At 40.0% G+C, this 25,867-nt stretch overlaps 1 protein-coding gene and 1 pseudogene across 1 annotated transcript in view; both read right to left on the bottom strand.

Annotated features, from left to right (window-relative positions):
* ADAMTS12 (ADAM metallopeptidase with thrombospondin type 1 motif 12) overlaps positions 1-25,867 on the bottom strand; it is a 392,745-nt gene that overhangs the window by 257,528 nt on the left and 109,350 nt on the right. The gene's annotated exons all lie outside the window — the stretch shown is intronic.
* On the bottom strand, positions 7,294-8,342 carry LOC113878892 (annotated as a pseudogene).

Below are 25,867 nucleotides of genomic sequence, written 5' to 3'. Positions count from 1 at the left end.
CTACTGCTAAGTCACTTCAGTCGTGTCCAACTCTGTGCGACCCCATAGACAGCAGCCCACCAGGCTCCCCCGTCCCTGGGATTCTCCAGGCAAGAACACTGGAGTGGGTTGCCATTTCCTTCTCCAATGCAGGAAAGTGAAAAGTGAAAGTGAAGTCCCTCAGTCATGTCTGACTCTTAGCGACCGCATGGACTGCAGCCTACCAGGCTCCTCCATCCATGGGATTTTCCAGACAAGAGTACTGGAGTGGGGTGCCATTGCCTTCTCCAGAGATGTCTTGAGACCCATTAAATCAGACTCTTCCTACTGCTTCCTCCTCAGCCCCAGACGGTGGGGATGAGACAAAGGGCTGAGCTACCTTGGTGAGAATCATCTGGCATTGAACCTCTACTGCTCTCTGCTAAGGAGGAACAGGGGTAGGACCTTCAGAATCTTTAGGACCAATTTATTTTTCCTAGTCTTCCACTGAGAATAGTTGTCTATAACAGCTCCTCCTTCTCCTCAACTCCTATCAAAGTATTAGTCATCTGGATGTACTTGATGTTATACTTCAGTTAGTGCAATGATTTTGGGTCCAGTGGGAAACTGGCAGTGTCTTACAAGAAATTTGTGAATAGACTGTTCTAGAATTGCAAAGCCATGAGGCCTTGAAGAGTCACCTGGTCTAGGCTGTCATGCCTTCAGCTTTTACCACAGGTAAAAACAGCAGGCTGAAGAATAAAAACAATGGTATTGTAAAAGACATGGGGAAACTTATCAAACCAGTTCCAACACTCAACACTCAGGGCCCTGTGTTGCACAAGTCAAGGGGGCGATATTCACATAGATAAAACTGTGAGTGGAGCCCCCTAGAGGTGTGCGATGGAGCATTGTCACTAACTCATTAGCCTGTCCTGGAAAGAAATTCCTGTTCATTTGAAAATGTCAGAAGTTACCAGATCAGTTTGTTTCTTCCTGTGGTGATGAAGACAATAACATGAACATATTCTGAAATCAAGAACAAAAAAAAACTGATTTGGGATAAAGATGTATCCAAGACACTCAATTATAGTACATAGATCACTGGGAATGATATCACCTGTGGCCTACTATATACACAGGAAAGAAGATAAAATAAGACCCCCCCCCCCAATCACCCTTCTTGATGATCAATTTGCATCTGTCACATGTCCAGCCCAGGGCTAAGATGTCTAAGAGGGGCAGTGACCCCTGCCCTTGAGGTTTACAACCTAGCCAGGAAGACAAGACTGACATCCATAAAATAGCAGAAAGGAGAACAGCAAAGACCTAGAATTTTTGTGTCAAAAAAGGATACAGTGCTCACATGTCCCAAGAGGTTGGCCCATGACCTCTGGGCCTAGAGGCCAGCCCTTGTCCCGTATCACAGTCCCTTCTCGACCAAACACAGCATCCTTGCAGAAGGTGGGGAATGTGTCTCCCAAGTGCTACAGATTCCAGTGCTGTGGTCCAGGAGAGACAAAGGCCACTGAAGGTAAATGCTTTTAGAGGGCACAGACAGACTGAACTTCTACAATCTCCAACAAACCCGGCCCAGCCCTAAAGCCATGACAACCTGCCAGAATTATTAACTTTTAACTTTTCCGTTGCTGGGTTGTAAGAGAAAGAACAACTTTCTATCATTTAATGCATAGCCAGGACCTTAAGTCAGAAGTCAGGGGATGACAGAAGCCACAAAACACAGAGCTGAGACCACTGGGAAGATTAGTCCAGGAATAACCTCTCCCACCTGCCGTGACGCCAAGAGCTCCCTGACAGGCCCCCATGGAGCCAAAAGGGAGTGTAACTGGTAATGTCATTGATTCACAGATTCTACATATTAGTCTTAGCAGCCTTAGATAAAGCTCAGGCCAGAAACATGTATCTGGTTCATCCACCTGTTAGTCACCCATATGCCAGGCAGGTATCGCTAACAGTCAGATCTGGCCCCTACCTCCTAGAACAATGCTGTCAAATAGAACTTCCTGCGATGACAGAAATGTTCTACATCTGCATTGTTTGTTTGTTTGTTTTTAAAGATTTTTATTTATTTTTTTTAACCTTTCTATACTCCAAAGAATGTATTTGCGTTTTGGTTTCTTTGTCTTTCCATTGGAGAATGTATCCTATTTACATCTGATAAAATTACTAACATTATTGGGTTTAAATAGACCACTGTATTGTTTCCTGTTTGTCCCATATGTTCTTATGTTTCTTTAGCTATCTTTTTTGGCCTTTTCTGAATTAATCAATTATGACTCTCTTTTAAATACTATTACCTATGTATGCAGTTTCTCTTAGTTATTACCTTAGAGATTATAACATTCCCCCTTTACTCATCAGAATCTAGTTTAAAACTAGTCCTTTACATGACAAATGCATCTGCACTGTTGATAGCCACTAGCCTCCTGTGTCTGCTGAGCACTTGATCTGTGGCTAATGTAACAGTGGAACTGAATTCTTAACTTCATTAAACTCTATTATCTTTAAACAGCCCTAGGTGATTAATAGCTACCATATGTGTGTGTGTGTTAGTTGCTCAATCATGGCCGACTCTGTGACCGTATGGACTGTAGCCTGCCAGGCTCCTCCGTCCATGGATTCTGAACAGCATATATCTAGACTGTGGCTGACTAGTGAAGAAAGGGATCCATACACGTTTATATCACACAGTGACAGGTGCTAGAATCAAGGGCAAATCTGAAGACTTGTTTTAAAAACAGGCTACAAATATGTGACATTTCACTGATCACAGTTTGTTTTCTGTAATCAAGTCAATCAGGAGCCGGCTTAGAAACACCAGTGTAATGCACACAGACTTCAGAGAATTGAAAAGGGCAACCAGGTATAAAAAATGCAACACTTACCAAGATTAAAATGAATCATCAGGAACAATTTGGCAGAACAAGGGCTGTGTGAAGGGGCTGCCATCATCGTGAGGCCAGATCAGAAGGGATATGAAAGTACCAGGAAAAGCCTGGGACTGGGCTTATGATCAGACAGCATCAAAACCCCAGCTCTACTTCTAGAAGGAGCTGTTCCCATGAGAGCCCTAGAATATCAACCTACGTGTCCTCATACCTCTCTGATGCTCATAAGAGGAACTTGTCTAAACCCTAATACACACAAGATCATATGCCAATCACTGGCTGTCAGTTCAGAGGCTAAGTAGTAGAAAAAATATCCCTTCATTGAAAAATTGATGAGATGGGTTCAAAAAATACATACAATCAAAAAGTTATGACAGGGTTTAATTGAAAGCACAAGCTACGGTCAAGTTGGGCTTCCCACATGGCACTAGTGGTAAAGAACCTGCCTGACAATGCAGGAGACATAAGAGACGCAGGAAGATCCCCTGGAGAAGGGCATGGCAACCCACCCCAGTATTCTTGCCTGGAGAATCTCATGGACAGAGAATCCCATGGACAGAGAATCCCTGTTGGGCTACAGTCCATAGGGTCACAGAGTCAGACATGACTGAAGTGACTTACCATGCACAGCATGCATGGTCAAATTAGTTAATACATAGAGCCTCTGTTTTCTCATCTGTAAAATGGGGCAAAATCTATCTTAATTAGCACAGTTGTAACTATTACAGACATTTTCTATAAAATGCCTAGCAGAAGAGTTGACATACATATGGTAGGTAGCCATAAATGTACAGTAGCTCATTTTATTTTTTTTATTGTTTAATTTTTTTCCACTTTTTATATTTTTTTACTTTACAAGTAGCTCACTTTATCATAGCATCATCCACAGTGAAGATGAATATAAAGGAATGACTGAAAGCAATTATTGTCATGTTCAGCCTTTTGTTTCATCTCTTAGCTGCAAGTTCTCTTGGCTTCAGTTTTCTCATGTGAAAAATATAAATAGTGGTAGTAACTTGCTAATTAGCTTATTAAAAGGTGTCATGTGTATTAAATGAGTTAGTATAAAGTGCTTGCACAACTGTCAGCACACAGCATGTACCTAATAAATGTGAGTTATTAGCTATTATGATAGTATAAGGAAAACTCATCCCAGATGCCTGATGTGATGGTTTATGTCACTGTAACACACTACGAGGTGCCCAGGTTACACATTATTTCTTGGGTCTGTCTGTGAGGGTGTTTCCAGATGTTATTAGCATATAAATCAGTGGACTCAGTAGACTGCTGTTCCCAGTGTGGGTGGGTATCATTCAATTTCTTCAGGGTCAGATCATCTCTGGCCCTCAGCCTGGAGCTGACACCTCAGCTGTCCTGGTTGTCAGGCCTTCAGCCATGGACCAAATTACACCATAGCTGTCCTGGTTCTCCAGCTTGCAGATGACAGATTGTGCAATTTCTCAGCCTCCATAATCGTGTGAGCCAGTTCTTCATAATAATTACATTAATTAGGGGAGAATCAGTGGTGCCTGGATGTAAATTGAGCTGCCTGGAAATTTTGAGAGGAGACAGAATTGATAGATTTCTCTTTCTTGCTGTTTGCTAGTCTTAGAGCTGGAAGCGATGGTGGGAGACTTCTCAAACTTCACACACCTCTCAGCCTGGGAGGCTGGTTTTCAGAGCATGTCTTAGGAATAATCAAGCCCAATTCCAAGCTGGGATTTCTTCAAATGAACCAAGGCTGAAATCTTCAGTAAACTTAGTGTGAGTGTCAGCACATAGTATATATAATAAAGTCTCTAGGTCAACAGTGGGTGCCAGATCCGACCTTCCCCCTTCTCCTACTGGAAACAGAATAATCTACAGCAGAATTTGTGTTCCCCTAGCAGAAAAGTCTGGGGACAGGGCTGAGTTCAACCCTCAACTCCAGCACGATTAAGCAAGGTAGCTTTACGCAAGTCATTTAGTCTCTCTGAGCCTCGCTCTCCTCACCTATAAAATGAGGTTGACAACATATTCTTTGCTAAAGAATTTTGACAAGAACAGAATAAGGTAATTCTTATAAGGCCTTGCTGTCTTCATGGATTCCTTCTAAGTGATGTGCTTGGACTCCTCCCTGTGATTCAATCAATCATTTCCATACCTTGTTGTTCAGTTGGTAAGTCATATCCAGCTCTTTGCGATCCCATGGATGGCAGCATGCCAGACTTCCCTGTCTTTCACTGTCTCCCAGAATTTGCTCAAATTCACGTATATTCAGTCTGCTATCTGGCAGGCATGGTTAACATGCTTGTTTCATGGTTGTCCCAGTTTTGAGTTTCAGAAGAAAACCTTTGGCTTACATAAGAGCAGAAAAGTTGCCTAGTAACTAGTTTTCCTCATTTCTTACTTGATAGTACTTGGAACTGAGTGCATTTATTCAGTTATAGTTCCCAAGAGCTCTCTCCACAGATTCACTATTTTTCTTATGGAAGATAGATAGATAGGTAGGACAGCCACTCAGCCCAATTAAGTGGATTTTTAGAAATTTAAAATGTAACTACCAAAGAGAATGAGGCATCAGATGATCCACTTATTTCCAATTCTAGTGTGCAGAAGAACCACATGGAAAGCTTATTAAAAACACATACACTGGGAAGCCTTGTCCAGACATTCTAGTTAGTAAGTTTAATGTGATACCCAGGAATCCACATTTTAGCAAGCACCTTGAGGTTGCTGACAGATAATCCGTGTACTATACTTTGGAAAACACTACATTTTCCCCTTAGGTGGTGCTTGATTGCTTTTTAACTTCTCCCACCAACAAATAGGCATAATACTATGAATATGATGAAATACTCATAATGACTCTAATCAAACAGTTCATCTCAATTGAAAGAAGTTTCTGCAATAATGATTGTTGATTGCAGTTTATGAAGAATATTCCCTGAAGTTTGCAGGGAAGGCCCATAACATTTTGGCAGACCAGGACACTTTAAAGATGCAAAAAATAAAAAAGTTTAAGTCATTCTAGGAAATGGGTGAATAAATGTTTTGGATTTGAAATGTGAAATAAATGTGAAATCATTTCACAGGAGAAATATGCAGACTGAAATAAGCTGGCCTGACACAAATCCTGATGAACCCCACCAAACCTACTATTCTCAAAAATTAAAAAGGGAGTTTTTATCACATCTCAAACCATGTGTTCCCAGATAAGCCATCAGAATCAGCAAGATCGTCTAAGAGCCTGTAGCAACCAAAAACTCATCAGAACTTCTCTGTCAAGCTGTATTCAGGGACAGGCAGTTTGACAGTTTCACAAAATGGTCTTTCTAGTCCCACCAGACACCTAAGGTTATTCCTTTTCTTTTTTTTTTTTTTTTACAGTGCAGGAAGATAATCTTTATTACATTTTAACTAGAAACAGAGCAGATAGCAAGTTCACGAGGTATTTTTGATTATTATTCTCTTAAAATCAGGCTTCAATAACAATAGTCAAAAGCGAGCCTTAACTGCACAGATATATTTTGGTCACTATTAAAATCTTCAAGGGCACCAAAGCCAGCAGCGTAAAGTAACATAAAGGTAATCACTGAAAATTTTAATGTGCCAAAGTGTAGATCACTGCATTAAACTCTATCCTTGTATTTTCTTAATCATCTTCTTCAACACTGAACAATTATTGTTACTCGGCAAAATATCAAACATGCACATAGCATGCCTACAAGAATACTCTCTTAACATTGTCAACACTATGGCTTCCTTTCCCCCTGGAATTCAATGACTCATGGTTCCACTCCCTACATGTATTAGTGGTAATATACAAAATTGATTTTGTTTTCAAGGTTAAATAGCAGATTGACTTTGCATTTGGTGGCCAGCTGTGTACCCTAATTTTTTATCAGTTATTTATTTCACAAATTTAACTACATTTCATAAGCCCTGAGATATTCAATAACCTGCTAATGATTGTATACTTTTAATTTACACTTTACTCAATTTGAACCCCTCATAAGTACTTAAAATTATTTACAGATGATTGTAACTAAAACAATGATGGAATTTACTACTTGTGTATTAGACTGATAATAAGGCCTTTAACTAAGAGTTGCATATTTTATGCAGTTTTTTGCTTGCTAGGAGCCATTCTTAAAATTACATCAATGATTCTCTGTCAGTAATAATTGCTTTTCATTTGCTTATTCCTACTTGGATAACCAGATTTACTTTTTTCCTCTCTTGTAAAACAACATTTTTTTCTCTTTCCCAGACATAAATGTTGTCCAACTGACTAGGTACCAAAAGAAAGTTTGAACAGCATATTGATAACTATGATTAGCTCATAATAGACATTCAATAAATGTGTCTTCTATCCGGAATGAATGAGTTGTAAGGCAGCTGTTGGAGTCTTATACTTTCCATCATATGCTGTAACTAATTTTTTTTGTATTTTATTTTATTTTGCTAATTTTCTTTACCTAGGGAATTCAGGTTACCCAATTCAATTCGCCCTCAGATGTAAATCTAAGAATTTCAAATTTTAAAAAGTGATTTAGCTATTCTCAGAAAAGGTAAACAAGTTAATAATAACAGTTGCTACTAGTTGATGGAAAAAAAAAAAAAAAGGATGGGATTACTTTCCACTAAATCATACATACAACTGAGGAGAAATAAAAAACTAAGCATTAACTGATTTTTATCATTTTCTCCACAGTTATCCTTGCAGCATTTTTGTTCATATATTTATCCCTGTTAACTTTTCTAGCTGAAAGAAAATTTAATTTTCTTCATGGATTTCCCCATCTCCTTATGTACATATTGTTAGTGAAAAGCTGGTGTAAATTTAAGAGTGTGTTTTCATGTCACGCCATATTTCTATATTTGTTTTTTGCTAACATTAAGTTTTCCCTATTTAAATGATTCTGTATGGAAGATGAGAAAATCTGCCAACTTCCTACGAGACTGCTTGCTTGCACTATTCTGTTTTTGTTGATAGTTTTGAAGCATATTGCACACTTGTCATCTAGGATATGAATAAGTAACTGTTACTCTTTTTAGAAAGGATACACTGACAAATTCTTAGGTTAATGGCTTTGGCCAAGTATTTTTAGCCAGCTACAGGACAATAGCAATGGCAAAAACGTTGACGATACAGTTCATGGTTCGGTTCTCCCATCTTACAGTGCAGGTTCCATCAGATGTAGTGTCCCAAAAACATGAGCTGGCTGTGTGAAAGCCATATGGACTCCTCTGGACCACTGCGCAGGTCACAATATACTTATGAGCTTTTCCCAACTTAACCAGATGTGCTAGGGATTGTTCCACTATGTTTGCAGTCCATTGGTCGATATTGTTCTGATTATAATCTTCACCTCCCAAGACCCCATCTATACACTCTTGAACGATATTGTGGGCTTCATCAGCATTGAAGCCAACCTCGTCACAGGGGCGATGGTACTCCTCCATGGTGGCGCCGAGTCTCCTAAGGTCATTTCTGACTTCTTCTCTTTCTCCCAAAAATCTTCTATCAGAACAATTTTTGTTTCTCAAAATTTCTCTATGTCTTTGCTTTTTTTTTTTTTGTCTCTCTAAGCAGTAATCCATGTCTGTCAACTCTAGAAAATAAGTCCAACCAAAAGGGAGAGGAAAAAAAAAAAACAGCTAACACCTTGGGAGCCCAGGAAACATGTTATTAGGGAGAACAAGTGAAAGCATTGTCTCCCACGGGAGCAGAAAACCATTAGGGTAGGCTCGGCTGAGGCACAGCACTATTTTTTTCATGATGCCCCAGCAGGCCATCATTCTCGTCAGAAACTACCCTAAGGATGCAAAGCCCTCCCTGGGCTGTGGAGAACACAGCCCTGGTCTTGCTTCTCTCACTGTGACAATCTCTGATGGGCAATAATCCCTGATCAGGGAGAGCTCCCATCAACAGAAAGAGCACAGCAGGCTGTCAAGACTGTTGCTATGGCCACCAAAGTGATTCTGAACTGAAACAGAGCTTTCCAGGGATGTTTACCAATGGCTCAGGGCCAGAGGGGAATGCCTTCTCTGGTGGCTTGGTGATGGGAGCTGGCAAACCAGGAGAGAATTTCATAGCATGTTAACTTCACTAAGTACCACAGCAGAGAAAGGGAAAAAAATAAAGAGCAGGTCTAGTGTAAGATGCTAAAGACGTGAATGTGAGCATTAGGAAATATTATATCCTCATTGTATTCTAAAATGGAATTAGTTAAAGCAAGATTTGCCTTTCCACAGGCTCTTCATGAAAGAATAAGTCCACACTCATTGTCTCCACTTTATATGCCACACCAAAGTCATAACTATAGTGGGACAAACTTATTTTAGTTATTTGTAATCTCCCACTACCCTGTAAGAAGAATGGGTCTGGGTAACTTTAGTACTTTTCAACCAAGGGCAAAAGAAAAAAATCTTTTTTTTTTTTAGAAAAAAGAATAGACTTCTACTATGAAAATAGAATAGACTTTCACATCCTTGAAGACAACATTTAAGTGGTAGGAGGAAGGGAAATAGCAACTGAGGAAGTCTTAAACAACTGTGTTTAAGAGAGAAGGGACAAGTTGGGAGTCCCAGAAATAATCCAGATGTAGACAAAGTGGCACCTGGAGAAGCAGAGGCTGAAAAGGAAATAAAAAAAAAAAGCCCACAAGAGAAGATGTATCAGCCAGTGGTCAATGAGAAAGACATGCAAAAGGAAAATGGGGATTTTTGCTAGCATCATAAGAAATGTACAAGGTAAACTCCTGTGTCTCTTCTACCTGTGAAACCTTCAATAAAACACTGTTCTCTAATACTTTTTGTGACTAGAAATGCTGTATTCTCCACCACAGATGGTACAAGAAGAAAAGAGAGTCACTAAATGATACATAGGAGGAATCTCTTTTCCTCTTTAGGTAGAGGGTAAAAACATCGACTTGAGGCAAGCAGGAAAGGCGTCTGTAAAACTGCTCTGAAGAACGGGAGAAGCCACCAGCCTTCGATGGAGCCCAGTTGAAGTCTCAGCTGAGACTGTGAGCCACTGAAAAGCAAGTCAAAGGAAATGACAAACAGGGCAAATGCAGAAGAGGTCGTGATCAGAAAGAGGAGTATTAAAGTTAAGCATTTAGAGTTTATAATATAAGTGTGGTGTGGTGGAATGAATCTAGTCCCCAAAAGACATCCACAGCCTAAGCCCTGGCACCTGTGAGTAGGTTACTTACCATGGTGTGTGGGACTTTGCAGATGTAACTAAGTTAAGGATCTTGAGAGAGGGAGACTGTTGACCCACTGTATTCGGGAGAGTCCTATAAGAGGGAAGCAGGAGGATCAGAATGAGTAGTGGGGGAGGTAATGACAGAAGCAAGAGGTTGTAATAAGGTGAGGAAGGGGCCGCAAGCCAAGGAACAGAGGTGGCCTCTAGAAACTGAAAAAGGTAAGAAAACAGATTTCCCCTGAAGCATCCAGAAGGAAAGTGACCACAAGGACACTCATTAGTCATGACCTCCAGAACTTGTTGTTTTAAACCACTGCATTTGTAGAGATTTGTTAGAGCAGCCTCAGGAAACTCATTAATGGGAGACTGGTCATGGGAAAAGGTCACCAAAGTGAACCCCACTGAAGGAGTCTAGGAAAGAGAAGTCAAGAAGGTTAAGGGTCCATGAAGTTAAGATGTTCATCTTGACTTGCAGCTAAAAAGACCCTTCACATCGTGAGCCCAGTATATAACCAACAATTTCTGGAAGCAGTGCTTCCCTATTTTCCTATGTAGGTGGCATTCTGATACATTCTGTTTTGTTTTAATCAATTTAAATCCTGGTTCTAAAACACTAAGCTGATTTCACATTCATGTAATGGATTACAACTTGCAGATCCAAAAACTGATATGGTGGGGAGAACTTGGACTTTATTGTTAAACCTGGATCTGAGTTCTTATTCTAGTTCTATGCTTTCTTCCTGTGTGACCTTGGTCAAAGTGGCTGACCAATGAGTCTCAGGTCATTCTTATGAGAAATGGAGAATGCCCAATTGCTAAAGCTGTTAAGAATAAATGAATTGTTGTGAGGAAGCACCTATTACAGTGGCTGGCATGTAGCATTAATTCAAAAATAGCAGCTTCTTGTGAAATCAGAGAAGCTTATCCTAAGATACTTCAAGGGTCAATTTTTCAGTAGATACTGGAATTGCTTCCTCACTTCCACTCATCCACACCATAAATGTTCTTCTAATGAGGAAAGATAGTTCTCAAGGCATCCACTATTGCTAAACTAATTATTAAAAATCTCTTTCCTTTATGGTGTGTGTGCCATAACTTCCATTCATCATCTTAGTTCTGCCTTGTGGAGCTATACCAGAATATGTCTAATATCTTTTATACATAAAAGATGCTTGCTCCTTGGAAGAAAAGCTATCACAAACCTAGATCGCATATTAAAAGGCAGAGACATCACCTTCGGCAATAAAGGTCTGTATTATCAAAGCTATGGTTTTTCCAGTAGTCAGGTACAGATGTGAGAGTTGAACCATAAAGGCGGCTGAGCACCATAGAAGTGATGCTTTTGAACTGTGGTGTTCAAAACACCACAGTTTGTTTGACTGCAAGGAGATCAAACTAGTCAATCCTAAAGGAAGTCAACCCTGTATATTCACTGGAAGAACTGATGCTGAAGCTCCAATACTTTGGCCACCTGATGGTAAGAGCTGACTCATTCAAAAAGACTCTGACGCTAGGAAAGATTGAGGGCCGGAGGAGAAGAGGGTGACAGAGGATGAGATGGTTGGATGACATCACTGACTCAATGGACATGAGTTTGAGCAAACTCCAGGAGATAGTGAAGGACAGGGAAGCCTGGTGTGCTGCAGTCCATGAGGTCTCAAAGAGTTGAACACGACTTAGCAACTGAACAACAACAACAAAATATATAATATTTACTTAAGTATACTGGATAATATTTATCATGCACCACTAAGACTTCTCTTTTCAGCCTAAATATTTGCACTTCCTTCAACCATTTTTCATTTCTTATTGTGCTAATCCTTCAGCAACCTGGTTAAGCTCCTTGAAATAGTACTACAGTTTGTCAATTTCTCTCCAAAAATCACACCAGAATTGGACATTGAGATCCCAGCACATCAATGCCATCAACTTTGGAGAAATGAAATAGTGGGGAAAGTATATATATTTTCTCCCTTCACAATAATCAAATTCTTCAGGGGAGAAATTGATGAGGCAAAAATGTGGTCTAATAAGGACTTACTCCTTTTACTAGGGCTTAAAGAAATGATCTATTTTCTCCAGGGAGTTAAATGAAGGGCCAGGAAATAGGTTTCAGAATTGGGGGAACACAGTAACAACACTGAGGACAGAATGTCTCAGTACTCCCTGAAGTTCAATGATTTTTTTTTCTTAAACACGGCCCTGAGTTGACTAGACATCTCCTTCATTAGAGTTTGATTTCCCTGACATTCTGACCCTTATTTCAGCATTGAGGTGCAGATGACCAGTAAACAGTTTATGGCAGTGCTGTCTGGAATATGACCAGACCACACCAAAACCAGCCCTCTGTAAAAACAGTTCCAATTTCTCTGCAAAATCTGCAGGCAATACCTCAATGTTACTGCATGGGAAAAGTTGGTCTAAGAGTACAGTGAGTTGGCTTTTTTTTTTCCCCCACTGCATTGGAGGCAGATTCTTTACCAACCGAGCTATCAGGGAAGCCCTTCAACGTTTTACTTTGAAGAATTTCAAACATACAAAAAACTCAAAGAAGAGTAAAATAAACATCCATACAGTTGCACTTGGATTTAAAAAATACTAATATTCTGCCACGTCTGAAATATATAGGCTGTACTATTTGAAAAGTAACTTGCAGACAGGATGGCAATTCAGCTTTAAATACATGAGCAAGCCTGTCCTAAGAAGCAGGTACTCTTCCTACATAACCACAGGTCCATGACCTCACCTAAGAATTAGCAATCATTGTACATAATCCTAATTTCATTCCATGTTCAAATTTCCCATATTGTTCCTTCCAAAATCTTTTAGAGTTATTCATTGTTTCTTTATTTCATTGTTTGTAATCTAGAACTAGTTGAGTTTAATACAATGCATTTTGGTTGTTTTATAATAATTTTTTTAAAAAAGTAATGTACCTCAAGCACACAAGTTTAAAAAGTGGAATATTTTTAAAGCCTGTTATGAAAAGCAATAATATTTTGTTCTACCTCTCCCAATCCCCAAAGGTAATGATTCTTGACTTTTTAACCTTATTCTTCTGTAAATTATCTCTATGTTTTCTCAATAACATGCTGTTATTTTTAAAAATCAGTTTTAGGCATTATCTAAAGTACTGTGCCTGCTATAATAGATGAGGACTGGCTTCCTTACACAAAGCCCATGCCATTTTCTCAATATCATTACTTCTGTCAAACCAATAGAGATGACTTATTTAGTCGCTAAGTAGTATCTGACTCTTTTGTGACCCATGGACTATATGGCCCATCAGGCTCCTCTGTCCATGGGATTTTCCAGGCAAGAATACTGGAATGGGTTGCCATTTCCTTCTCCAGGGGATCTTCCCGATCCAGGAATTAAACCCGTGACTCCTGCACTGCAGGTGGTTCTTTACCCCTGAGTCACCAGGGAAGCCACATAGATAACTGTAGTTCCATTTCTAAAACAACGTAAAGGCAAACCTGAAACTCAGCCAGAAGACACTGACCAGTATCTACTCTATTAGGTTGGTCTCCAAGCCACACAAGGTACTAGTATTTCCTTTAGGTACAGCCATTTGTTTTCCCTGGAATTTCTGCTTGTTTTACTTTTCTTACTGTGCTGGCTTCCTGTTATAATAACCCATTATTTTTAAATCCCCGATGTATAAGGCACTGTTCTATGGACTCCTGTTTTTCCTTGGACATATCCCCTGAAGCTCTCCATCTGTCGGCAGTTCAGTCACTCAGTCGTGTCCGACTCTTTGCCACCCATGGACTGCAGCACGCCAGGTCTCCCTGTGTATCACCAACTGCTGGAGTTTTCTCAAACTCACGTCCATTGAGTCGGTGATGCCATCCAACCATCTCATCCTCTGTCATCCCCTTCTCCTCCCGCCTTCAATCTTTCGCAGAATCAGGGTCTTTTCAAATGAGTCAGTTCTTCAAATCGGGTGGCCAAAGTATTGGAGTTTCAGCTTCAGCATCAGTCCTTCCAATGAATATTCAGGAATGATTTCCTTTAGGATGGACTGGTTCAATCTCCTTGCTGTCCAGGGGACTCTCAAGAGTCTGCTCCTGCCTAGAGGTTCATAGTTCTGCTCTGGGCTATGTATGCTATGCAGGGACTTCCCTTGATCATACCTCTAAGTTAGAGCCACGGATTTTTTGGTTCTCACCTTTTTATGTTTCTTCTAGCACCCATTTTTAAAAGTCAGAAGTTTTTCTAAACATCAATCCTTTCTGGGTGCCCCCTTCTTCTCTCCCCAAAAGTTTAGGGTCATCTCTTGACCTATGCTATTTGAAAATTTTCAAATTTATATGCCTTTGAGTGAATCTTCTCTCGTCCATTGTATGGGACACTCAGGGGTCTGTCTCACTCTGGTTACTGCATTTTTCAGCTCTTCAGTTATGAAAAATACTCTCGGATGTTGGATCTTCTGGATTGCTCCTCCATTTTCCTTATTTTTTCTCCCATCTTTTCTAACTCTTAGTGTTCTTTATTAATTTTGTGGGAGATGATCTTGACTTTATCTTCCAACGTTTCCATTGATTTCTTATAAATTGCATCAATCTTTTTTTTCTCATTCTTGGCCTCTAGCTGTTTCTTTTTCACAGTATCATTTTCTTGTTCTATGGGCACAATCAACTTTAGAATACTTCTAAGGACTCTCTTTATAGGTTTTATGGCTTGCCTATTGGTTTGTTGCATTCCTTCATGTTTCCTGCATCTGTTTTCTCCAAAGTTAATTTTTCCTGTTTACACTACTCTATTGCTTTCTTATTGGAAGCTTTCCTAAAATGTCTTGACCTCCTTGCTTATCCGTCCACATTTATGAGGGAGTGCTGAAAAGCTGGTAAAGTGCTTTGTGCATGTATGGAGGACTTTTGACTGTTTAAGTGAGGGGTCTGATAGGTGCCTAATCCGTGTGGCTGGAGGCTTTCCTAAATGCCAGAATGTAATGGTCATTTTGGGGAGAACCACTTAATTCATGCAGAGAAGAAAAGTCTAGCCTACGGCTTAGGGGACAGACATCTGCCTGCAGTAATTCTGCTTAGAAGCCGACAACCATTCTATTTTCAGCCCCATGCCTTCATCCTCCCTGCCCTCCACATATCCAGCGCTTCTAAGTCCCAAAATGCTTTGTGGTCAAATCAACTTCCTCCTTGTCTATATCCCACCCGTATGTACAGTCTGGGGTCAGGCTCACTCAGCATGAAATATCGGTTATTACTTGTCCCACTTTCCATTCTCTGGAATTTTGTCTAAATAGCATATCCTAAGAGAGCTCCTCTCTTATTCTCCATTATTATTAGGAAGGAAAGGAAACCTATTGTTCCACCTGTCATCTTTGACAACTTGTTGATGGTTCCAAGAACATTCAAAATAAAAATAATTAGATTAATAAGACATACTTCTAACAGATTTAAATAAACAATGAATTAAACCTTCACACCAACAAAGAGATTATAACACTGAAATTCACCCTTTTTTTAACTCAGAAAATAAGTCTACTTTTCTTTCAATTTGCCATTTGAAACTATTTATATTCAAATAATTCATAATAGAGAAATGATAAGCGGCATAAAACATTTTAAAAATCCCTACCAAAAGAATAATTGTACACTAAATAGAATAATTTTACACTAAAATAACATGGCATTCTTATCAAACTCTATGCAGCACAAACAATTTAGTTAATTCTGGAAAGCATGTGCTGAATTCTATAGAACTTTCTGAAGCACCTAAGTGATAACTCATCATTTGTGTTTACTCATCATTTTTGACCTTGCAGTAACCTTAACGTTGATGAGGGTGATATTCTTGGAGATGAACTGGCTGGGAGCAGGGAAGAGCAGGTAGGGCTGGAGAACGTGAATGTACACTGAGAAGAAGACAGAGAAGAGGGAAAGGACAAACACACCAGAAAAGAAGATAAGGGGAAAGGAGTACAGAAAAAGAGAGAAAGGAAAGAGTGGGAAGGCTGGGAAGAAGACAAGAAAGAAAAGCGAAACGTGTACCGCTCTCAAATCTAGGAAGTGGGAAAATACCTGAAATAAATTCACTAAAAGGCAGTAAGAATACAGGCTTAGAAACGTCCTTAAGTCAGTAGATAAAACAACAGGGTTTATCAGGTACCACTTATGTTTGAAGACATTTAATGGCTGTGAGAAAACGTCCTGGGGAGGTGCCCGTGCACGCCTGTGCTGTCACTATACAGGAGCTGTGTGTGACACGAGACACACAGGCTGTCCCCGTGTTGTCGTCTGAGTGGCTTGTCTTGCCCAGGAATGCGACTCCAGGCCTCTCGCCCACCTCCACTTCCTCTCTGTTTCACTTGTTTACGTCACAACACAATAGGGAGAAGTGTAGCTAATTTTTGAAAAGCCACTTTCTAAAGCTGGAGGGGAGCTTTTGAAGACTGTTAGCCACGAGGAAATAACACCAGGAAGCTGTTGGAGACTTTGGGTGATCAAAAATTACCATTTTCAAAGTCCTTCTGATCCATGAAGAAAGGGAAATTCTTACTCACTAGGTATTTTCTGGGTGTTTCACTTGCCAAGGTACTAGTTTTCAATCATATTTAATTGATGCAGGAGAATTGTACATTGCCTGCTTTATAATTTTCAGTACATTGAAAAAGGAAAATGCAATTACTGGACAGCATACAATCATGCTTCCTTTTACAGGGTTTATAGGTTAATGTTATTCTGACTAATGTAAAAGATTTTTTAAATATCTGTGCTTTTCATTTTATAACATATTGTGGGTTTTAGTTATAATTCATTTGATTTAAATGTTCCTCATGAGAAAATAGAATGCCATTTATTACCATGTTCAAGAACATTTAGTGGTGCAATAAAAAACTACCCAAGTCATACACTATAAAAATGTGTACTGTTTGAAAGAAGACAACAAGAAAATAAAACAATATATGGGTGGTAGGCAAAATAATGCCCCCAAAAGATACCCACATCCTAACTCCCAGAAACTGTGAATGTGCAGATTATACAGCAAAGATTAAGACTGCAGATAGAATTAACACTGCTAACCATCTGACCTTGCATTTGGAAAATTAGCCTGGATTATCCAGGTGGAACTGATGTAATCCAAAGGATTATTTTAAGCAGAAGAGAGAAGTATAACTAGAGAGGCGGCAGTGTGAAAAAGACCCGGCCCCATGTTGCTGACTTTGAAGATAGAGAAATGGAGCCATGAGCCACTAATGCAAGTGACCTGTAGAAACTGGAAAAAGCAAAGAACGGATTTATCCTCAAGTCTCTGGAAGGAATGCAATCCGGTTGATGCCTTGACACTGAGAACCATTTCAAACTACTGACCTCCAGAACTATAAGGTAAGAAAAGTGTGTTGCGTTAGAACACACAGCCTATGATAATTCATAAAAGAAGCAACAAGAAACTAATACAATACAGGTACATACCTATGTGCGAAGTCACTTCAGTCACGTCTGACCCTGCTACCCCATGGACTGGAGCGCACAAAACTCCTCTGTTCATGGGATTCTCTAGACAAGAATTCTGGAGTAGGTTGCCATCTCCTTCTCTACAGGATCTTCCTGACTCAGGGATCAAACCCACGTCTCTTATATCTCCTGCGTTGGCAAGCGGATTCTTTACCCCTAGTGCCACCTGGGAAGCCCCATAGTTACATACATCAAGTGCCAAAGGAGAGGCTGCCAGCTAGAATTAGCATGCCAGCTCCAAATAAAAGATTACCTAAACTCTGATGGAAGCAAGTACTTAATCCTGAGATTGATGGAAAGAGCTTACTTTGCTCCCTGGAAATTGTAGTTGCTTGATCCAGATTGAAGCGTTTGTAAGAAGCTACAATGAGGCCATTGTATTCACCTTAAATCAATGACAGTGACAGGAATATCTCAGTCCCCAGAGTTTTTGCAAATAAGTACAAAGAAAATGTCAAGCTTGTTAAGACTGAAAACACAGTTTCTCTGCTGCTGCTGCTAAGTCGCTTCAGTCATGTCCGATTCTGTGCAACCCCATAGACGGCAGCCCACCAGGCTCCCCCGTCCCTGGGATTCTCCAGGCAAGAACACTGGAGTGAGTTGCCATTTCCTTCTCCAATGCATGAAAGTGAAAAGTGAAAATGAAGTCGCTCAGTTCTGTCTGATTCCCAGCGACCGCATGGACTACAGCCTACCAGGCTCCTCCGTCCATGAGATTTTCCAGGCAAGAGTACTGGAGTGGGTTGCCATTGCCTTCTCAGACACAGTTTCCCTACTAGGAAGAAAAATTAGAGACAGCATTCAGATACTTTGTTGTCTTTCTAGAAATCTTAACATATGATCTAGGACTCTGAGATGGAATGCAAGAGGTGAAAAAGAATGACACAGGAAGCTGGTCTAACAATTAGGAGATGCAGTGTTACCTTGGTATGTGAACTTATGCAGTCATGGAACCTCTTGGATCTCAAGTTTCGCAAATGAAAAGTGAAAATGATAATACCTGTCCTGCCTTCTTCCCATGAATATCGTGAAAGGCAAACAAAACTATATATATGAAGCTGTAAGTAATGCACATACACACATACATATATCCTTCTAACATTTTAAGCTGAATAATTTCAATCATTTGTTTTGCTGCAAATCACAGTTATGCTTTAGTAACATAGTTTTCTTTCAAATAAACTCATGCCTGGAGCTTGTGGCTGATTGCTGTCTTTTGTTTTTTTAAAAATGTGACAGTCTATCTGTCATAAAGTCTCATCTAATGACACAAAGTCTCATCTATGGAAAGCATGAGCTCATGGTTTTAAACATGGCTGCATTCCAAAGGCTCCAAACACAACAATCTGTTAAACCACAAGGGCATTAAAGAGGAAATGGCCTTTCTGTACCGGGTCCTGGTTGTTTCCAATTATGAACTGAGCACTGGAAAATGTGGAATCTGTGGGGAGCAAGAGAGCCTGTTCAGATCAAGTTTTAGCCTTCCTGGAGCCCACTGGGAAATTGTGGGGACATTGCTGGATCCTGTCTCACCATTTTTTAATTGGTAACTTGCACATTGGGAGAAGAAGGAGTTTTCAACTGCCTGTGATTCAGCTTCTCCCAGGACATATTAGGAAATCTAAGTCAGTCCAGCTTTTACTGATTCTATGTCTGCAGCTTATCGGGGGTTTTGCAGCAATGTACCAATTGTTTTATAAAGTGTTTCTCAAACCAGTCTGAAATGTACATTCAAAAAAATTCAGGGGTCTAAGCACATGGTCGGTTCTGGATTAGACCCAGGCAGGATGATTAAAATAAAGTCATTTCAGGGTCCCTGCCCTCAAATTGCATTCTTATCCTCTTTCCCCTGACAAATGTGCACTTCTGATGTCATCTAGAAAGTCCTTTCCTGACCATGCAAACCAAAGCAGAGCTCCCATCCCACCACTCCCTGTCCACCCCACGTCCTTTATTTTTCTACAAAGCACTTACTACATACCCTTTATAGGCATATATTTCCCAGTTTCTTCTTGTCTAACATCACTCTCCACCCTAGAATCCAGTCCCATGATGGAAGGAGTTTGTATCTATTGTGTTCACTGTACATCTCCATTGCTTGGAATACAACTCAACACATGGTAAGTGTTCCACATATATCTGCTCAGTGATAAATGTTGACTAACTGATGCCTAAAATCCACAGTTAGGTCTTTACTCCTTTGACTTAAGGTAAATGACTTTGGAAGCAGTATCTTACTAAAGTTTTTCAATCTGTATGAATGAGTGGGTCTCGGTCCTTTTCTGGGAACAGAGGTTGATAAACCAGAGAAAAACTAAGAGCCTCAGTATCCAAGTGGAGAGGCATTCACCAAGACATTAATTGTACCATTCTAAAGATATTAGGGAAGGAAATGGCAACCCACTCCAGTATTCTTGCCTGAAGAATCCCAGGGACAGAGGAGCCAGGTGGGCTGCTGGCTATGGGGTTGCACAGAGTCGGGCACGACTGAAGCAACGCAGCAGCAGCAAAGATATTATGTGGCTTCCCTGGTGGCTCAGTGGTAAAGAATCTGCCTGTCAATATAGGAGATATGGGTTCCATCTCTGGGTTAGGAAGATCCCCTGGAGAAGGAACTGGCAACCTGTGCCAGTATTATTGCCTAGGAAATCCCATAGACAGAGGAGCCTGATAGGCTACAGTCCATGGGATCATAAAGAGTCAGACACGACTTCGCCACTAAACAACGATATTATTCCTCTTTCTTACTTTTGTGTGTATTCTAAATCTAACATGAGTAATTTGATTATTAAAAATTTTAACTAAAAAAAGAAATATCTCAAATAGGTACAAAAGGGCTTCTGGTTTCTGGCTCTGCATAAAAGGAGCTTGAAAGTCACCACTCCATCCTAACACATAAAATGCTGAGCAGACTGAAAAATCAACAATGCTTCTTGGACCCATAAAAGAAGGAAGGACACAGAGCAAACCACTGATTCTAAGACTGAAGGGTCAGATGGTGAATACAGGAAGGAGCAGCTTAAGAGAGCAGAGGCTCACGGGTGGAAACCACTAGGGAACCCAGTGCTGAGGTAGAAAAACCTAAACTGTGATTGATGAATTGCTGGAGGCTCAGGTGGGCAACTCTGAGAGTTAACTCTAGGGGGATCCAGTTACAGAAAAGTGTGAAACTGTTAGTCACTCATTCATCTCGGACTCTTTGCAACCTCATGGACTGTAGCCCGCCAGGCTCCCCTGTCCATGGGCTTTTCCAAGCAAGCATACTGAAGTGGGTTGCCATTCCCTTCTCCAGGGGATCTTCCCAACCAAGAGATCAAACCTGAGTCTTCTGCATTGCCAATAGTTTCAATCAAAATTCTAGGAAGTTATATTTATGTAAATCAACAAACTGATTTTAAAGTTTATATAGAGAGGCAAAAGACCCAGAATAGCCAACACAATACTGAAGGAGAAGAAAAGTTGGAGGAGTTGACACTACACAACTAGAGTAGTCAAGATAATGTAGTAGTACAAAAGCACAGTTAATGGAACAAAACAGAGAACCCAGGAGAAGACCCACATAAATAGTCCACCAATCTTTAACAAAGAAGTAAAGGTAATCTTTTCAATAAATGGTTCTGCTGGACACTGGCCTTATATCCTTCACAAAAACTGACTCAAAATATATAATAGACATAAATTAAAATGCATAACTATAAAATTCTTGGAAAATAACAAAGGAGAAAACTTAGATTACCTTGGGTATGATGAGGACTTTTTAGATATAATGTAAAGGCATGATCCAAGAAATAACTGATAAGCTGATCTTCATTAAAAATTTCTACTTTTCAAAAAAACAAAAAAGCCAATGTCAAGAAAATGAGAAAACAAGCTACAGACTGGGAGAAAATATTGTAAAAGATACATCTGCTAAAAGATTGTTATCAAAAATATACAAAGCACTCTTAAGACTTAACAATTTAAAAAAAAAATCTGATTTAAAAATGGGCCAAAGACCTTAACAGAAATTACCAAAGAAGATATATAATGTTAAACAATCATATGAAAAGATGTTTCCCATCATATGTCATTACAGAAATGCAAATCAAAACAACAAAATATCACTGCACACCTATTAGAATGGCCAAAATCTGGAACACTGACAACATCAAATGCTGATGAGCTTATGAAGCAACAGAAATTAATTATTTCATTGTTGGTACTTTCCCTGATAGTTCAGTTGGTAAAGAATCCGCCTTCAATGCGGGAGACCCTGGTTCAATTCCTGGATTGGGAAGATCCCCTGAAGAAGGGAAAAGCTACCTACTCTAGTATTCTGGACTGGAGAATTCCATGGACAGTCCATGGGATCGCAAAGAGTTGGACACGACTGAGTGACTTTCACTTTCATTTGATGGTGGAAATGCAGAATGGTCCAGTAACTTTGGAAGACAGTTTGGTTGTTTGGTGGTACCTTATAATACTTAGACATATGTTTATCATACAATCCAGCACTCACACTCCTTATTATTAGCTGAAAAGAACTGTAAACTTATGTCCACACAAAAACCCGCACTTGGGTGCTTATAGCAGCTGTATTCATAATTGCCCAAACTTGGGATGCAGCCAAGATGTATTTTAGTAGATGAACGGATAAGCAAACTGTGGTCCATCCATCCAATGAAATATTATTCAAAATGAAAAAGAAATTAACTAGCAAGCCATATAAAGACATGGAATAAACTTAAATGGATATTACTAAGTGAAAAAAATCAGAAAAGGCTATAGGTATGATTCCAGCTATATGACATTCTGGAAAAGGCAAAACTATGGAGACAGTAATAAAATCAGTGGTTTCCAGAGACTGGGAGTCGGGGGAGAGTTGAATAGGTGGAGCACAGAGGATTTTTAGGGCAGTGAAAATTCTCTGTAGGATAACATCAGGTGTACCTGTACACGTCATTATACATTCGCCCAAATCCATGGAATGTACAAAACAAATAATGAACCCTAAGGTAAAAACAGTGAAGACTTCCCTAGAGGTCTACTGGTTGAGAATTTGCCTTCCAGTGCAGGGGGCATGGATTCAATCCCTGGTGGGGGAACTAAGATCCCACTTGCCACATGGCGTGATCAAGAAATAATTAAAAAAAAAAACCAAAACTGTGGCCTTTGGGCCATTATGATTGTCAATATAGGTTCTTCAATTGTAACAAATGTATCACTCTGGTGGTGGATGTCAACAGTGGGGTAGGCTATGCATGTAGTAGGGGGCATGTGGGTATACAGGAAATCTCTGTAGCTTTCTCTTAAAATTCTACTGTGAACTTAGGACTACTCTTTAAAAAATTAAATTGCAAAAAAAGTTCCAAGTTTGTTTAATAGGTATAAAGTTTCAGTTTGGCAAGATAAAAAGAGTTTGGTAAATGGTTGTATTCACAATATGAATGCACTTAATGCCACAGAACGGCCTATGTAAAAATGGTTAAGACAATACATTTTATATTGTGTGTTTTAGCACAATATAAAAAACTGCAAAAAAAAAGAGAAAAGAAAAATCCATTGTCCTTAAAAATGAGAACTGTCAAATAAAATTATGTTGTAGACAGTCTTGCTGTCTCTTTCAATAAGTAAATTCTGCATGGATTTAATTTTAGACTCAGGAGCCATCTCCTTGCACATGAGCTACCATAACCCACCTAGACCAGAGATGGCAAAATTCTGGTCCACACACTGCCACCTGCCTCACCTACGTGGCCCTGTGTTGGGTTCACAGCAGACACTGCTATTCATTCTTGGTACACTGTCCATACCGTCTATTCACCTTATAGACCCTCTCTACAGTGGTTTGGGCATCTTCTCTCAATTCATCAAATTTGAAATGAGAAATGAAACTTATTTACCATTATAATCTGGACATAACTCTTCCTACGGTGTTGTATTACTCATTTGGAAAACATATGGAAGGTCAGGAAATTGAGCAAAAATAATGGCAGAATTTAAAATATATATATATTCTAGGAAAAGAGATGAAAAAGAGTTCCTGTGTGTGCCTTCATCCATACGTAATAAAGTATATCCATGTGAGTGAAACATGAGATCCTCTTTCTCCAGAGTTCTTGAAAAGGAATCACTGGGCTGTATTTCACCCCTTTGCATAATGAAAATCCTGTCTTAAAGGCGGCTCTGCATGACTCTTAAGAACTGAGCTAGCACTGGATACATTTCCACTGGATTTGACTTCTTTTGAGCACCTACTCTTTGAAGTGCATTAAGATAAGCCCCACATGTGATGCATTTTTAAATAAGGCTTGCATATTGCCTTCTAGATACAGACATGAATAACTGTTAATACAAAGCAGGCAGTGAAAAGGAACAGATCCCATGCTGTGGAGGTACTAATGAGAAAGCAATTGATTCCATCTGGGAAGGTTTCGAAAAGGAGGTGTCTGCAGTCTGGGCCTTGGAGAATGAGGACTGCTTTACAGTCTGGGAATAAAATCTTTTAGGCAGCTGAAAAGACTTTGCATGAAGTTCTGATATGGAAGGTAGAGGCATAGCCAGGATTCCAGCACTCAGAAGTTGTTGTTGACTGAATCTTCTGTTCTAATTGTTCTTTGTCCTTTTGAGAACAGCTTTCACTACTTATCTTTTTGTTCAATGACATTTCAGGTTCTAAGCCTCCTCCCTTTTTGAATTCAGGCTCAACACAGTAACTCTTTGGCCAACTTTCCAATCATTGGTCTACTCAACAGTAAGAACAGTCAGTTCTTGAGATTTGGGTTGGAGCTTGGTAGAGAAGTATTCACAGTTTTAAGAACCATACTCCCTTTAGTTTTCATTCTTCTTCTTTAGGGAGTTTAAAGTGAGAACTGGCTGCTGATGAGTGAACTATGGTCCTTATAAAATGAAAACAGGCTGCCAAACGATTTATGTTCTGGCGTGTACTCTAGATCAGGGGTCCCCATTCTCCAGACCTAATGATCTGAGGTGGACCTTGATGATCTGAGGTGGAGCTGATGTAATGATAACAGAAACAAAGTGTATAATAAATGTAATGTGCTTGAGTCATCCCGAAACCATTCCCACCCTACCCGCCCCGCAAGTCCGCGGAAAAATCATCTCCCAGGAAACTGGTCCCTGGTGCCAAAAAGATTGGGGACCGCTGCTCTAGATGTACGTGTGTGTCATCTACAGAGCCTCTTTTGTGGCTCGTCAGAGCTCCACCACTGTGGCCATCAAGATGATAAACCACGGCCTATGTTTCTATGTGAATTAGTAGTCACTAGACTCAAAATTATCTGCCTCCTAGTAGTAGCATGGACCTAAGTATATGTGTAAAACTGATAAGAAAACAGGCAAAAAAAAATCTTTTTTTTTTTTTTTTTGTCTGCCCTTGCACCTTGTATTCCGCTTAACCCCAAGCAGATGTTGAGTGATTTCTTTCCAGAAGCTAGCATAGCACCATACACACTGAGCTACTGAAAAAGAATATCTTTTGTTAGGATGCTGGTGTACATGCACAAATAACCTCCAATTCTTTCTGCTGATGGGGAAAAATAGGGTTGAGTTGGCCCTTTATTAAGAGAAACATTGTTCAAAAGCGGCTGACCATCAAGCATTGCCCTAGGAAAGCAGCTGGCTGGGCTTCCTCTGAATCCACTATGTCAGGCTTTTGTTTAATTTCACACTAACATGATCTGAGATCATCACTTTCATCTACCCAATCAAGAAGCATTTCTTAGTTGTTTCCTGTGTGCCAGCTTCTCCATCAGAGCCCTGAGAATGTAACATTGAATAAACTAGACATTCCTGTCCTTTCGAAGCTTACAGTCTAGTGAAGAACACAGAAAATTAAATAAGCAATTAACATGCATTGTAATAAAAGTCCTGACTAGGAATATGTGGGGTTCTATGAGAGCACATGAGAACCTAGAGTTTGCAGGAAACTGACACAATAATTTGGCACCAAATAACATGTTTTGGCGGAGAAGGCAATGGCACCCCACTCCAGTACTCTTGCCTGGAAAATCCCATGGACGGAGGAGCCTAGTAGGCGCCAGTCCATGGGGTCGATCAAAGTCAGACACGACTGAGCGACTTCCCTTTCACTTTTCACTTTCATGCACTGGAGAAGGAAATGGCAACCCACTCCAGTGTTCTTGCCTGGAGAATCCCAGGGACAGGGGAGCCTGGTGGGCTGCCGTCTATGGGGTCTCACAGAGTTGGACACGACGGAAGCGACTTAGCAGCAGCAGCAGCAACATGTTTTGGGGTTGCTTGTATGTGGGTGAACTATGCTGGTTTTTTTCTAACCATGATTGTACACAACTTTATGAAAAATT

This window comes from Bos indicus x Bos taurus, chromosome 20 (genome assembly GCF_003369695.1).
Source record: "Bos indicus x Bos taurus breed Angus x Brahman F1 hybrid chromosome 20, Bos_hybrid_MaternalHap_v2.0, whole genome shotgun sequence".
Classification (NCBI taxonomy): Eukaryota; Metazoa; Chordata; class Mammalia; order Artiodactyla; family Bovidae; genus Bos; species Bos indicus x Bos taurus.
This window is presented reverse-complemented; position numbering and strand designations above follow the sequence as displayed.